General features: G+C 36.7%; 1 long non-coding RNA gene across 1 annotated transcript; it reads left to right on the forward strand.

The window, feature by feature from the left end:
• The first annotated feature begins 2,731 nt into the window (after positions 1-2,731).
• On the forward strand, positions 2,732-13,093 carry LOC120863506. The gene is made up of 3 exons (XR_005721013.1): positions 2,732-2,742; positions 8,599-8,611; positions 12,999-13,093. It is a non-coding gene; the product is annotated as an uncharacterized LOC120863506 (long non-coding RNA).
• Positions 13,094-13,462: the final 369 nt, after the last annotated feature.

The raw sequence follows: 13,462 nt of genomic DNA on the forward strand, positions 1-13,462 counted from the left end.
TGTCATTCTCTTCTTGACTTACTTCACTTAGTATGATAATCTCTAGGTCTACCCATGTTGCTGCAAGTGACATGATTTCATTCTTTTTTATGGCTAAGTAATATTCTCTTATATATATGTAGCACATCTTTTTTATCCATTTACTTGTTGATGGACATTTGGGTTTCCATATCTTGGTTATTGTGAATACTGCTGCTATGAACATTGATAACAATCAAGATTTTAGATATACTTTACATATAGTGACATGCAAGGATATTTGTTGTATAGCTCTGTGTAATACACATGGCTATCAAGAAATAGAACATGACTATCATCTCAGAAATTTCTTTATATCCCTATTTTTTAATAATTTTATTTGGTTGGATGCAAAATTGTCCATCAGAAATTAATAATTGTGACATTTCAGATAAGCAAAACAGGACAAGTTTATTTTTAGTAGATCTGCCCTTCTTCTGGCTGAAGTGAGGGACATTAGAAACTGATAGCTTACGATGAACAATGCTGGATTTGTGATCTCTGAAAAAGAAGATTTAGCTTTGGGACCAGGGACCAGACTTGATCACTCAAGAGATTTTGTGTAGCAGTTTTATTAAAGTAAGAAAAGGGACAGAGAAAGCTTCTGACAGACATTAGAAGGGGGATGGAGAGTGCCTCACTCACTAGTCTAAGCAAGGGAGTTATATACTTTTTAAATTGGTTATTACAATAAATCAAAAGAATGTCTCAAGGTGGTAAAGATCTTACTAGACCCACTCCCACAATTTACATTTTAAGATAACAGGATTAGTCAGAAGGTTTTCAAGAAGGAGAAACTGTCCTCAAGCAGGATACATTGTTGTCATATAATCCTTAGTACAGAGTTTAAACTGACTTGTTTGTTGTGTAATCATCTGTTCTGGGCTTAAAGAAAAAAGTGTTTTATGTGACTAAGACTAAGGCAAGAATACACAGAAGAACTGTACAAAAAAGATCTTCATGACCCGGATAATCACGATGGTGTGATCACTCATCTAGAGCCAGACATCCTGGAATGTGAAGTCAAGTGTGCCTTAGAAAGCATCACTACGAACAAAGCTAGTGGAGGTGAAGGGATTCCAGTTGACCTATTTCAAATCCTGAAAGATGATGCTGTGAAAGTGCTGCACTCAATATGCCAGCAAATTTGGAAAACTCAGCAGGGGCCACAGGACTGGAAAAGGTCAGTTTTCACTTCAATCCCAAAGAAAGGCAATGCCAAAGAATGCTCAAACTACCACACAATTGCACTCATCTCACATGCCAGTAAAGTAATGCTCAAAATTCTCCAAGCCAGGCTTCAGGAATACGTGAACCGTGAACTTTCAGATGTTCAAGCTGGTTTTAGAAAAGGCAGAGGGACCAGAGATCAAATTGCCAACATCTGCTGGATCATGGAAAAAGCAAGAGAGTTCCAGAAAAACATCTTTTCTGCTTAATTGACTGTGCCAAAGCCTTTGACTGTGTGGATCACAATAAACTGTGGAAAATTCAGAGAGAGATGGGAATACCAGACCACCTGATCTGCCTCTTGAGAAATGTGTATGCAGGTCAGGAAGCAACAGTTAGAACTGGACATGGAACAACAGACTGGTTCCAAATAGGAAAAGGAATACATCAAGGCTGTATATTGTCACCCTGCTTATTTAACTTCTGTGCAGAGTACATCATGAGAAACGCTGGACTGGAAGAAACACAAGCTGGAATCAAGATTGCCAGGAGAAATATCAATCACCTCAGATATGCAGATGACACCACCCTTATGCCAGAAAGTGAAGAGGAACTAAAAAGCCTCTTGATGAAAGTGAAAGAGGAGAGTGAAAAAGTTGGCTTCAAGCTCAACATTCAGAAAACGAAGATCATGGCATCCGGTCCCATCACTTCCTGGGAAATAGATGGGGAAACAGTAGAAACAGTGTCAGACTTTATTTTTTGGGGCTCCAAAATCACTGCAGATGGTGACTGCAGCCATGAAATTAAAAGACGCTTACTCCTTGGAAGGAAAGCTATGACCAACCTAGATAGCATATTCCAAAACAGAGACATTACTTTGCCAACTAAGGTCCATCTAGTCAAGGCTATGGTTTTTCCTGTGGTCATGTATGGATGTGAGAGTTGGCTGTTAAGAAGGCTGAGTGCCGAAGAATTGATGCTTTTGAACTGTGGTGTTGGAGAAGACTCTTGAGAGTCCCTTGGACTGCAAGGAGATCCAGCCAGTCCATTCTGAAGGAGATCAGCCCTGGGATTTCTTTGGAAGGAATGATGTGAAAGCTGAAACTCCAGTACTTTGGCCACCTCATATGAAGAGTTGACTCTTTGGAAAAGACTTTGATGCTGGGAGGGATTGGGGGCAGGAGGAGAAGGGGACGACAGAGGATGAAATGGCTGGATGGCATAACTGACTCGATGGACATGAGTCTGAGTGAATTCCGGGAGTTGGTGATGGACAGGGAGGCCTGGCATGCTGTGATTCATGGGGTTACAAAGAGTCAGACACAACTGAGCGACTGAACTGAACTGAAGACTAAGGAATGTAGAGGGAAAAAAAGACATTTTTCCTTTCCTCGTCTTTGAGAATTCCAGACCCTTATCACCTCTTTGAGAGCCCCAGACCCCTCTCTCATCCTCAGGGACCCTGGACTTCTTATCAACCTGCCTAGTAATTGACTTTCTCAAAAGTATAAATTAATATCTAGAATAAAGAGGACTGGTTAAATTAAATATGTAGGTAAACATTACATTGGAGAAGGAGATGGCAACGCATTCCAGTGTTCTTGCCTGGAGAATCCCAGGGACGTGGTAGCCTGGTGGGCTGCAGTCTATGGGGTTGCACAGAGTCGGACACGACTGAAGCAACTTAGCAGCAGCTTAGCAGCAGGTAAACATTACCTGGTAATATACAAAGCTACAGTCCTGTGATCTTTGAGTTCTGTATTCATTTATTTCTTACATTATTGAAAAGACAAATGAATATAGTAATAACTGCAAATATATGTAAATAATAAAGTATAAATAATACATAATTAGGTACAGTTAGAACACAGCCGTTCACATTAGATTGTTATGAATTTAAGATGCTAATGGATAATCACTAAGGAAACAGCTAAAACTATCCAAAAAAAGAGGAAAAAATAAAGTCTTACAAATACAAGTAAAAATAATAAAAGAAGGTATTGATGGAGTATCCCTCCTTTGATGACACCTGCCTCTGAAAAACACTTTATAAAAAAAGTTTTTGTATCTACTATAGTCACAGTAGCTAAAAACTCCTAGTCCAATGTCAGGAACCAAGTGTTTGTTTTGCTTATTCTAGAACTTCACATAAATCAGGTTCTATGGTAGGCACTCTTTTATGATTGACTTCTTTAACTCATCATGTTTTTGAGATTTATCCACATTGTTGTGCGTGTAAAAAATGTGATTGAAAGTGTGTTCTTTTTGATTCCTTAGTATTATTCCATTGTATGAATTTGGTACAATTTACTTATTTTCTTATTGATGGACAGTCAATTGTTTCCAGTTTTAACAATTATAATTAAATCTGGTACTTTTCTGGGGCCATGTCCCATGGCTTACAGGACTTAGAGAGGAAATAGTGAGTCCTAACCACTGGATTGCCAGGGAATTCCCCTAAAGCTGCTTTTCTGTTTCTGTTTTGCTTATTTACTTTAAAAAATCTATTTATTTTTAATTGGAAGATAATAACTTTACAACGTTGTGTTGGTTTCTCCCATACTTCAATATGAATCAGCCTTAGGTATACATATGTTCCCTCTCTCTTGAACATCCCTACCATCTCCCACCCCATCCTACCCCTCTAGGTCATCACAGAGCACCAGGCTGAGCTCCCTGTGTTATGCAGCAACTTCCCCTTAGCCATCTCATTTACATATGGTAATGTATATGCCTCAGTGCTGCTCTCTCAACTTGTCCCAGCCTCTCCTGACCCACTGTGTCCATATGTCTGCTCACTATGTCTGAGTCTCTATTCCTTCCCTGTAAATAGGTTTAAAGATGCTATTCTTGTAAAATATTTGTAGGGGCTTCATGCTGTTAGTCCTCTTGAATAAATACTTAGGAATTCAGTTGTTATGCACAATATAGATATATGTTTACATTTTAAAGGGACTGTTGAAGAATTTTTAGAGGTCATATCATTTTACCAACTCCTACCAATAGTGCATGAAATTTGTGATTACTTGTTCACAATTAGCAATACTAGTCTTATAAATTTAAGGTAGGCCAGGCTAAGCCATGATGCTTGGTCGACTAAGTGTATTAAATTCATTTTCAGCTTGTAGTGTTTTCAACTTACCAAGGGTATATTGGTAAATAACCCCATTGTAAGTCGAGGAAGATCTGGACATTTCCACTTTGATTATTGTAATCCAAAAGTGTAATAGTTTCTATGAAAAAAACACAAAATATGATATAATATTTCCTTTCCAAAATGCATTGTAAAGAGGCAGCACATTGGAAAAATTCTAAATCTATAAAGAAAATACAGGTTCCAGATTTTCCACTGAATATTTTATAGCTTGACTGTATGCATATTGTAATTGGCCAAGCATTGAAGAGAGAAAGAACAGTAGAGAAACACATGGAGATGCTGTTGAGAAAGAAAGGCACTCCCAGCTCTAATCACCTCACTGTTCACTGAGGCCATGCCCAAGGATTTTAAATTATATTTTCTTTCTGGAAAGAATTAAAAGATTCCTTTAGGCATTCCAAAACAGTGAACTGAGCTTAATAGTAGAAAGTAAACCCAAGAACCTGCCTTCTTTTCTGGCTGAAATACAGTATTTTTCCTTTAAAATAATGTTGAAGGAAGGTGAACTTTTAAACCTGCAGATTTGCAGCTTAACACTGTAATTTATTTCTCTTGGCAACAGTTGGAATGTCCCTAGATTTATGTATAGAAGAAAAATATAATTCCTCTATCTGAAATGGACAAAACTCTAGAAGGAAAAAAAAAATTGAGGATTTTGACCTTCACCATTAAAAGAGGAAAATAGACTTTAGGAAATTAACATTCCAGTCCTCTTCAGTATTTTGGAAGGTAGTTAAAGCATAATATTTATATATTCACAATATTTAAAATTCTCAGTCCAAATGTTACTGAATTAAAAGAATTTTATCAACTAATAGTAATGGATGGATGGATAGGTTTAGAATTTAATGAGACAGATGAGAGCAAAGTACTTGTTGACTAACAGGAACTTGTGAGTTGGAAAGGGCGGGGCTATTAATTTTAATCAGCTTCATCTCTTTTAGGGTTGGTGCAGAAGCCAAAACAGAATTTCAAATTTTTCTCTTCTTCAGCAAATCTCTAATATGTGGCTTTGTTATTTGTTTAAAAATAAGGCTCAGATTCTATTTTATAAGAAATGTGGGAGTGCTTATTAATATGTAGGAAATATGCTGACAGTAATAGGGGTAAAAGATTCCTGAATTTGGACAAACATCAGCATAATGTTTACTGTGTTTCTAGAATTGAAACATGTGAAGGCCTAAAACGATCAGCTGGCACTGAAAGTTTGCTCTGTGGTCTCTGAGACTTTTCCTTCTTAAATTTAGTTGTTGGCATCTGATTATTGCTCCAGTGGTTTCGGCTCCCTCAGGTTTTAGATGAGGAGAGAATGCCAAAGAGCTGGTCAACTTCTTGGATTACACACACACACACACACACACACACAAAGAACAGCTAAATATAAACCTCAGTTCACTTCAGTCACTCAGTCATGTCTGACTCTTTGTGACCCAAAGAATCGCAGCACGCCAGGCCTCCCTGTCCATCACCAACTCTTGGAGTTCACTCAAACTCACGTCCATCGAGTCAGTGATGCCATCCAGCCATCTCATCCTCGGTCGTCCCCTTCTCCTCAATGCCCCCAATCCCTCCCAGCATCAGAGTCTTTTCCAATGAGTCAACTCTTCGCGTGAGGTGCCAAAGTACTGGAGTTTCAGCTTCAGCATCAGTCCTTCCAACAAATATTCAGGACTGATTTCCTTTAGGATGGACTGGTTGGATCTCCTTGCAGTCCGAGGGCCTTTCAAGAGTCTTCTCCAACACCACAGTTCAAAAGCATCAATTCTTTGGCGCTCAGCCTTCTTCACAGTCCAACTCTCACATCCATACATGACCACAGGAAAAACCATAGCCTTGACTAGATGGACCTTAGTTGGCAAAGTAATGTCTCTGCTTTTAAATATACTATCTAGGTTGGTCACAACATTTCTTCCAAGGAGTAAGCGTCTTTTAATTCCATAGCTGAAGTCACCATCTGCAGTGATTTTGGAGCCCATAAAAATAAAGTCTTACACTGTTTCCACTGTTTCCCCATCTATTTCCCATGAAGTGATGGGACCGGATGCCATGGTCTTCGTTTTCTGAATGTTGAGCTTTAAGCCAACTTTTTCACTCTCCGCTTTCACTTAGAGCAGTGATATTCCTGACTCCTGAGTTCTCCCCTGTTAACAGAGAGCTGGCTTCTCATTCAATTTGTGTATTTTTTTTTTTTTCATTTTGGATATAATTGCTTTATAATGCTGTTAGGTTCTGCTGTACAACATCATGAATCAGCTATAAGTATACATATATCCCATCCTTCTTGAACTTCCCTGCATTCCCTCCCCTATCCCACCCATCTAGGTCATCACAGAGCACTCAGCTGCATGCCTGAGCAGCTTTCCATTGGTCATCTATTTTACATGTGGCAGTATATACATATGTCAAATCTAATCTCCCAACTCATTCCTTCATTCCCCCAACCCTCTGTGTTTACAAATCCATTCTGTATGTCTGTGTCTCTATTCCAGCCTTGCAAATAGGTTCACTGATACAATTTTTCTAGATTTTACATATATGCACAAAAATATGATCTTTGTTTTTCTCTTTCTGACTTACTTCACTCTGTATGACTGACTATAGCTCCACCCATGTCTCTACCAAATTTTGTTCCTTTCTACAGCTGGGTAGTATTCCGTATCTTTTTTTAAATTTATTTCTTAAATTAAAGGATAAATGCTTTACAGAATCTTGTTTTCAGTCAAACCTCAACATGAATAAGCCCTAGGTATACATATATCCCTTCCCTTTTGAACCTCCCTCCAATCTCCCTCCCCATTCCACCCCTCTAGGTTTACAGAGCCCCTGTTTGAGATTCCTGAGCCATACAGCAAATTCCCATTGGCAATCTATTTTATCTATGGTAATGAAAGTTTCCATGTTACTCTTTCCATACATATCACCATCTCCTTCCCTCTGCCTGTGTCTATAAGTCTGTTCTCAATGTCTGTTTCTCCATTGCTGCCCTATAAATAAATTCTTCAGTACCCTTTTTCTATATTCTGTATATGTGCATTAGAATAAGACATTTATCTTTCTCTTTTTGACCCACTTCACTTTGTTTAATAGGTTCTAGGTTCATCCACCTCATCAGAACTGACACAAACATATTCCTTTTTATGGATGAGTAATATTCCATTGTGTATATGTACCACTTCTTCTTTATACATTCATCTGTGTTTTATTTTTAATTTATTTAATTTATTTGAAGGATAATTGCTTTAGAAATTTGCTGTTTTCTGTCAAACCTCAGCATGAATCAGCCAATGGCCCTATGTTGACACAGAACCCCTGTTTGAGTTTCCTGAGCCATATAGCAAATTCACATTGGCTGTTTATTTTACATATGGTAGTGTAAGTTTCCATGTTACTCTTTCTATAAATCACCCTCTCTTCCCCTCTCTCCATATCCAAAAGTCTGTTCTCTATGACTGTTTCTCCACTGCTTCCCTGTAAATAAATTCTTCAGTATCATTTTTTCTAGATTCCATATATATGTGTTAGAATATGGTATTTATCTTTCTCTTTCTGACTCACTTGACTCTGTGCAATAGGTTCTAGGTTCATTCACTTCATTAGAACTGACTCAAATGCATTCCTTTTTATGGCTGAGTAATATTCCTTTGTGTATATACTTCTTTATCTATTCATCTGTCGATAGACATCTAGGTTGATTCCATGTTCTAGCTATTGTAAATAGTGCTGCAATGAGCAATGGGATACATGTGTATCTTTCAATTTTGGCTTCCTCAGGGTATATGCCTAAGAGTGGGAATTCTGGGTCATATGGTGGTCTTATTCCTAGTTTTTTAAGGAATCTCCATACCATCTTCCATAGTGGCTGTATCAATTTGCATTCCCACCAACAGTGCAAGAGGGTTCCCTTTTCTCCATACTCTCTCCAGCATTTATTGTTTGTAGACTTTTTGATGAGTGCGATTCTGAAAGGTATGAGGTGATATCTCATTGTAGTTTTGATTTGCATTTCTCTAATGAGCGATGTTGAGGATCTTTTCATGTGTTTGTTAGCCATCTGTATGTCTTCTTTGGAGAAATATCTGTTTAGGTATTTTTCACAGTTTTTGATTGGGTTGTTTGTTTTTCTGGTATTGAGTTTTATGAGCTACTTGTATATTTTGGAAATTAATTCTTTGTCAGTTGTTTCATTTGCTACTATTTTCTCTAATTCAGAGGGTTCTCTTTTCACCTTGCTTATAGTTTCGTATGCTGAGTAAAAGCTTTTAAGTTTAATTAGATCCCACTTGTTTACTTTTGTTTTTATTTCTGCTACACTAGGAGGTGGGTCATAGAGGATCTTGCTTTGATTTATGTCCTCGAGTGTTCTGCCTATGTTTTCCTCTAAGAGTTTTATAGTTTCTGGTCTTACATTTAGGTCTTTAATCCATTTTGAGTTTACCTTTGTGTATGGTGTTAGGAAGTGTTCTCATTTCATTCTTTCACATGCAGCTGTCCAGTTTTCCCAGCACCATTTATTGAAGAGGCTGTCTTTGCCCCATTATATAGTCTTGCCTCCTTTGTCAAAAAGAAGGTACCCATAGGTGCATGGGTTTATTTCTGGGCTTTCTGTCTTGTTCCATTGGTCTATATTTCTGTTTTTATGGCAGTACCATACTCTCTGGGTGACTGTAGCTTTGTAGTATAATCTGAAGTCAGAAAGGTTGATTCCTACAGCTCTATTCTTCTTTCTCAAGACTGCTTTGGCTATTTGGGGTCTTTCATGTTCCATATGAATTGTGAAATTTTCTACTCTAGTTCTGTGAAAAATTCCATTGGTAATTTGATAAGGATTGCATTAAATCTGTAGATTGCATTTGGTTGTATAGTTATTTTCACAATATTGATTCATCCTACCCAGGAACATGGAATCTCTCTCCATGAGTTCATGTCTTCTTTGATTTCTTTCATTAGTGTCTTATAATTTTCTGTATAAAGTCCTTTCATCTCCTTAGGTACATTTATTCCTAGGTATTTAATTATTTTTGTTGCAATGGTAAATGGGATTGATTCCTTAATTGCTCTTTCTGATTTTTCATTGTTATATAGAAATGCAAGTGATTTGTGTATATTGATTTTGTATCCTGCAACTTTGCTAATTCACTGATTAGATCTAGTAATTTTCTGATACTATTTAGGGTCCCATCACTTCATGGCAAATAGATGGGGAAACAGTGGAAACAGTGGCTGACTTTATTTTTTTAGGCTCCAAATCACTGCAGATGGTGACTGCAGCCATGGAATTAAAAGACGCTTACTCCTTGGAAGAAAAGTTATGACTCGCCTAGACAGCATATTAAAAAGCAGAGACATTACTTTGTCAACAAAGGTCTATCTAGTCAAGGCTATGGTTTTTCCAATAGTCATGTATGGATGTGAGAGTTGGACTATAAAGAAAGCTGAGCGCCAAAGAATTGATGCTTTTGAACTGTGGTGTTGGAGAAGACTCTTGAGAGTCCCTTGGACTGCAAGGAGACCCAACCATTCCATCCTAAAGGAGATCAGTCCTGGGTGTTCATTGGTAGGACTGATGTTGAAGGTGAAACTCCAATACTTTGGCCACCTGATGCGAAGAGCTGACTCGTTTGAAAAGAACCTGATGCTTGGAAAGATAGAGGGCAGGAGGAGAAGGGGATGACAGAGAATGAGATGCTTAGATGGCATCACTGACTCAATGAACATGAGTTTGAGTAAACTCCAGGAGTTAGTGATGGACAAGGAGGCCTGGTGTGCTGCAGTTCATGGTGTTGCAAAGAGTCAGACATGACTGAGTGACTGGACTGAACTGAACTGAACTAAGTTGTCTATTCAATGTTTTTCTTGTTTCTTGAGGTAGGATTGTATTGCTATAAATTTCCCTCTTAGAACTCTTTTTGTTGTGTCCCATAAATTTTGAGTTATCGTGTTTTCATTGTCATTTGTTTCTAGAAATATTTTGTTCCCCTTTTGATTTCTTCAGTAACCTGTTGGTTATTTAGAAATGTGTTGTTTAATTTCCATGTGTTTGTGTTTCTTACAGTTTTTTTTTTTTCTTTTCTTGTAATTAAGATCTTGTCTTATAGTGTTGTATTCAGAGAAGATGCTTGATACAATTTCAATTTTCTTAAATTGACTGAAGTTTGATTTGTGAACCAAGATATGGTATATCCTGGAGAGTGTTCCATGGTGCATGTGAGAATAAGGTGTATTCTTCTGCATTTGGATGGGATACCCTGAAGATATCAATGATATCAGCATCTCATCTAATGTATCATTTAAGACTTGTGCTTTCTTATTAATTTTCTGCTTTGATGATCTGTCCATTGGTGTGAGGGGGGTATTAAATTCTCCCACTATTATTGTGTTACTGTCAATTTCTTCTTTTATGTCTCTTAGTGTTTGTCTTATGTATTGAGGTGCTCCTTTGTTGGGCACATAAATATTTATAATTTATGTCTTCCTCTTGGATTGATCCCTTGATCACTATGTGGTGTCATTCCTTATATCTTATAATCCTTATTTTAAGGTCTATTTTGTCTGATATGAGGATTGCTACTCCAGCTTTTTTTTGTGTCCCATTTGCATGGAATATTTTTCCATCCTCTCATTTTCAGTCTATATGTGTCTTGAGGTCTGGAGTGGGTTTCTTGTAGACAGCATATATATGGGTCTTGTTTTTGTATCCATTCAGCCAGTCTGTGTCTTTTAGTTGGAGTGTTTAATCCATTTGCATTTGAAGTAATTATTGATATATATGTTCCTATTGCATTTTTCTAATTGTTTGGGGCTGATTTTGTACATCTTTTTTCTTCTATTGTATTTCTTGACTATAAGTTTGTTTAACATTTGTTGTAAAGCCAGTTTTGTGGTACTGAATTCTCTTAACTTTTGCTTGTTTGAAAAGCTTTTGATTTTGCCATCAATTTTGAATTGGATCCTTTGTGGGTACCGTAATCTTGGTTGTAGATTTTCCCCTTTCAATACTTTAAATATATCCTGCCATTCCCTTCTGAACTGCAGAGTTTTTGCTGAAAGATCAGGTGTTAAGTATATGGGGTTTTCCTTGTATCTTATTTGTTGCTTCTCCCTTGCTGCTTTTAATCTTCTTTCTTTTTGTTTAGTCTTTGTTATTTTGATTAGTATGTGTCTTGGCATGTTACTCCTTGGGTTTATCCTGTATAGGACTCTTTGTGCCTCTTGGACTTGATTGACTCTTTCCTTTTCATGTTGGGGAAATTTTCAACTATAATCTCTGCAAACATTTTCTGATAGCCTATCTTTTTCTCTTCTTCTTTTGGGACCCCTATAACTTGAATCTTGGTGTGTTTGATATGGTCCCAGATGTCTCTGAAACTGTCCCCAGGTCTTTTCATTCTTTTTTGTTCTTCTGTTTAAGATATTCTGCTTTCATTCTTTCTAAAGTATTTTTAATTTCAGTAATTGTGTTGTCTCTTTATGCTTATACACTGATTCTTCTAGGTCTTTGTTAATTGATTCTTGCATTTTCTCCATTTTGTTTTCAAGGTTTTTGATCATCTTTGCTATCATTATTCTGAATTCTTTTTCAGGTAATTTTCCTATTTCCTTTTTATTTATTTGGACGTCTGTGTTTCTATTTGTTACTTCATTTGTGCAGTATTTCTCTGCCTTTTCTTTTTTTTTTTTTAAAGTTACCATGTTTGAGGTCTCCTTTTCCCAAACTTCAAAGAAAGTTGAATTCTTTCCTTGAAGAAGGTTGAATTCTTTCTTCCTTTTTGCTTCTCCCCTCCTAAGATTGGTCCAGTGGTTTGTATGAGCTTCATCTAGGGTGAGATTTGTGCTGAGTTTTTGTTTGTTTGTTTTTCCTCTGATGGGCAAAGCTGAGTAAGGTTGTACTCCTGTCTTCTGATGATTGGGTTTGTATTTTTGCTCTGTATGTTGCTTAGATGAAGCATCCTGCACAGGGTGCTACTGGTGGTTGGGTGATGCCAGGTTTTGTATTCAAGGGGTTTTCTTTGTCTGAGTTCTCACTACTTGATACTCCCTAGGGTTAGTTCTCTGGTAGTCTAGGGTCTAGTGCTGCCACTCCAAAGACTCATTGTTTGATCTCTGGTCAGGTATGATGATTTCACAAGTGGTTTGTTATGGCATTAAGGGAGAGTAAACCAAATATCCAAAAATAAGCAACCAAAAATGAACCTCAGACAAATGTCAGTTACAAAATCAGGCAAATAATAATTAAAATAATGGAATATACACATATACATATACACATATGAGCAAAGTGAAAACAAACCAACAAAAATATAGTAGATGATCCGTGAACAAAGGAAATAAAAAATTACATTTACCAGTTAAGAACAAAACTAACATAAGCAAAAATTGGAAAATAAAACTAAAGCAAGGTGCCAACTGGGGAATAAATCAATGAAAACAAAACTAACAAATATGTTGAGAGGAAAGGAAAGAAAGAAAGGAAAGACAAGAATAGATATGCAAAGTTAAATAGAGATAGATGAAGAAGATTTATATACATTAAAGATTAACTGCAAGGGGAAAAGAACAGTAGGAAAGGCAAATGAAAAAAATAAATGTAGAAAAAAAATAATAAAATAAGTTTAAATTATAAAAAAGAGAAAAGAGAAAAAGATGGAAGAAGAAAGACAAAAGGGGAAAAAAAGGAAAGCTCCACAGAACTGCAAAAGCCCAATATAGAGGAAGAGGTTTATAACAACGGTAGAAACTATGACTGAATATACACATATATATACACCCATAAGCAAAAGCAAAACAGTTCAACAAAAATTAAGTACAATAGACTGACCTGGCAAACAAAGGAAACCAAAGATTATATCTTCAAGAACAAAACTAATTAAAGCACAAACTGGAAAACAAAACTAAAGCAAGGTGCCCATTGCAGAATAAACCAATGAAAATAAAACGAACAAATATGTTGAGAGGAAAGGAGATAAAGAAAAGAAAGAAAGAATATATATGCAAAGTTAAATAGAGGTAGATTAAGATTTTTATATGTTAAAGATTAACTGCAAGGGGGGAAGAACAGGAAAAGCAAACAAAGGAATAAATGTAGCAAAAATAATAATAGGTTTAAAAATTTAAACA

The sequence above is a fragment of the Oryx dammah genome, unplaced genomic scaffold (genome assembly GCF_014754425.2).
Source record: "Oryx dammah isolate SB20612 unplaced genomic scaffold, SCBI_Odam_1.1 HiC_scaffold_5, whole genome shotgun sequence".
Classification (NCBI taxonomy): domain Eukaryota; kingdom Metazoa; phylum Chordata; class Mammalia; order Artiodactyla; family Bovidae; genus Oryx; species Oryx dammah.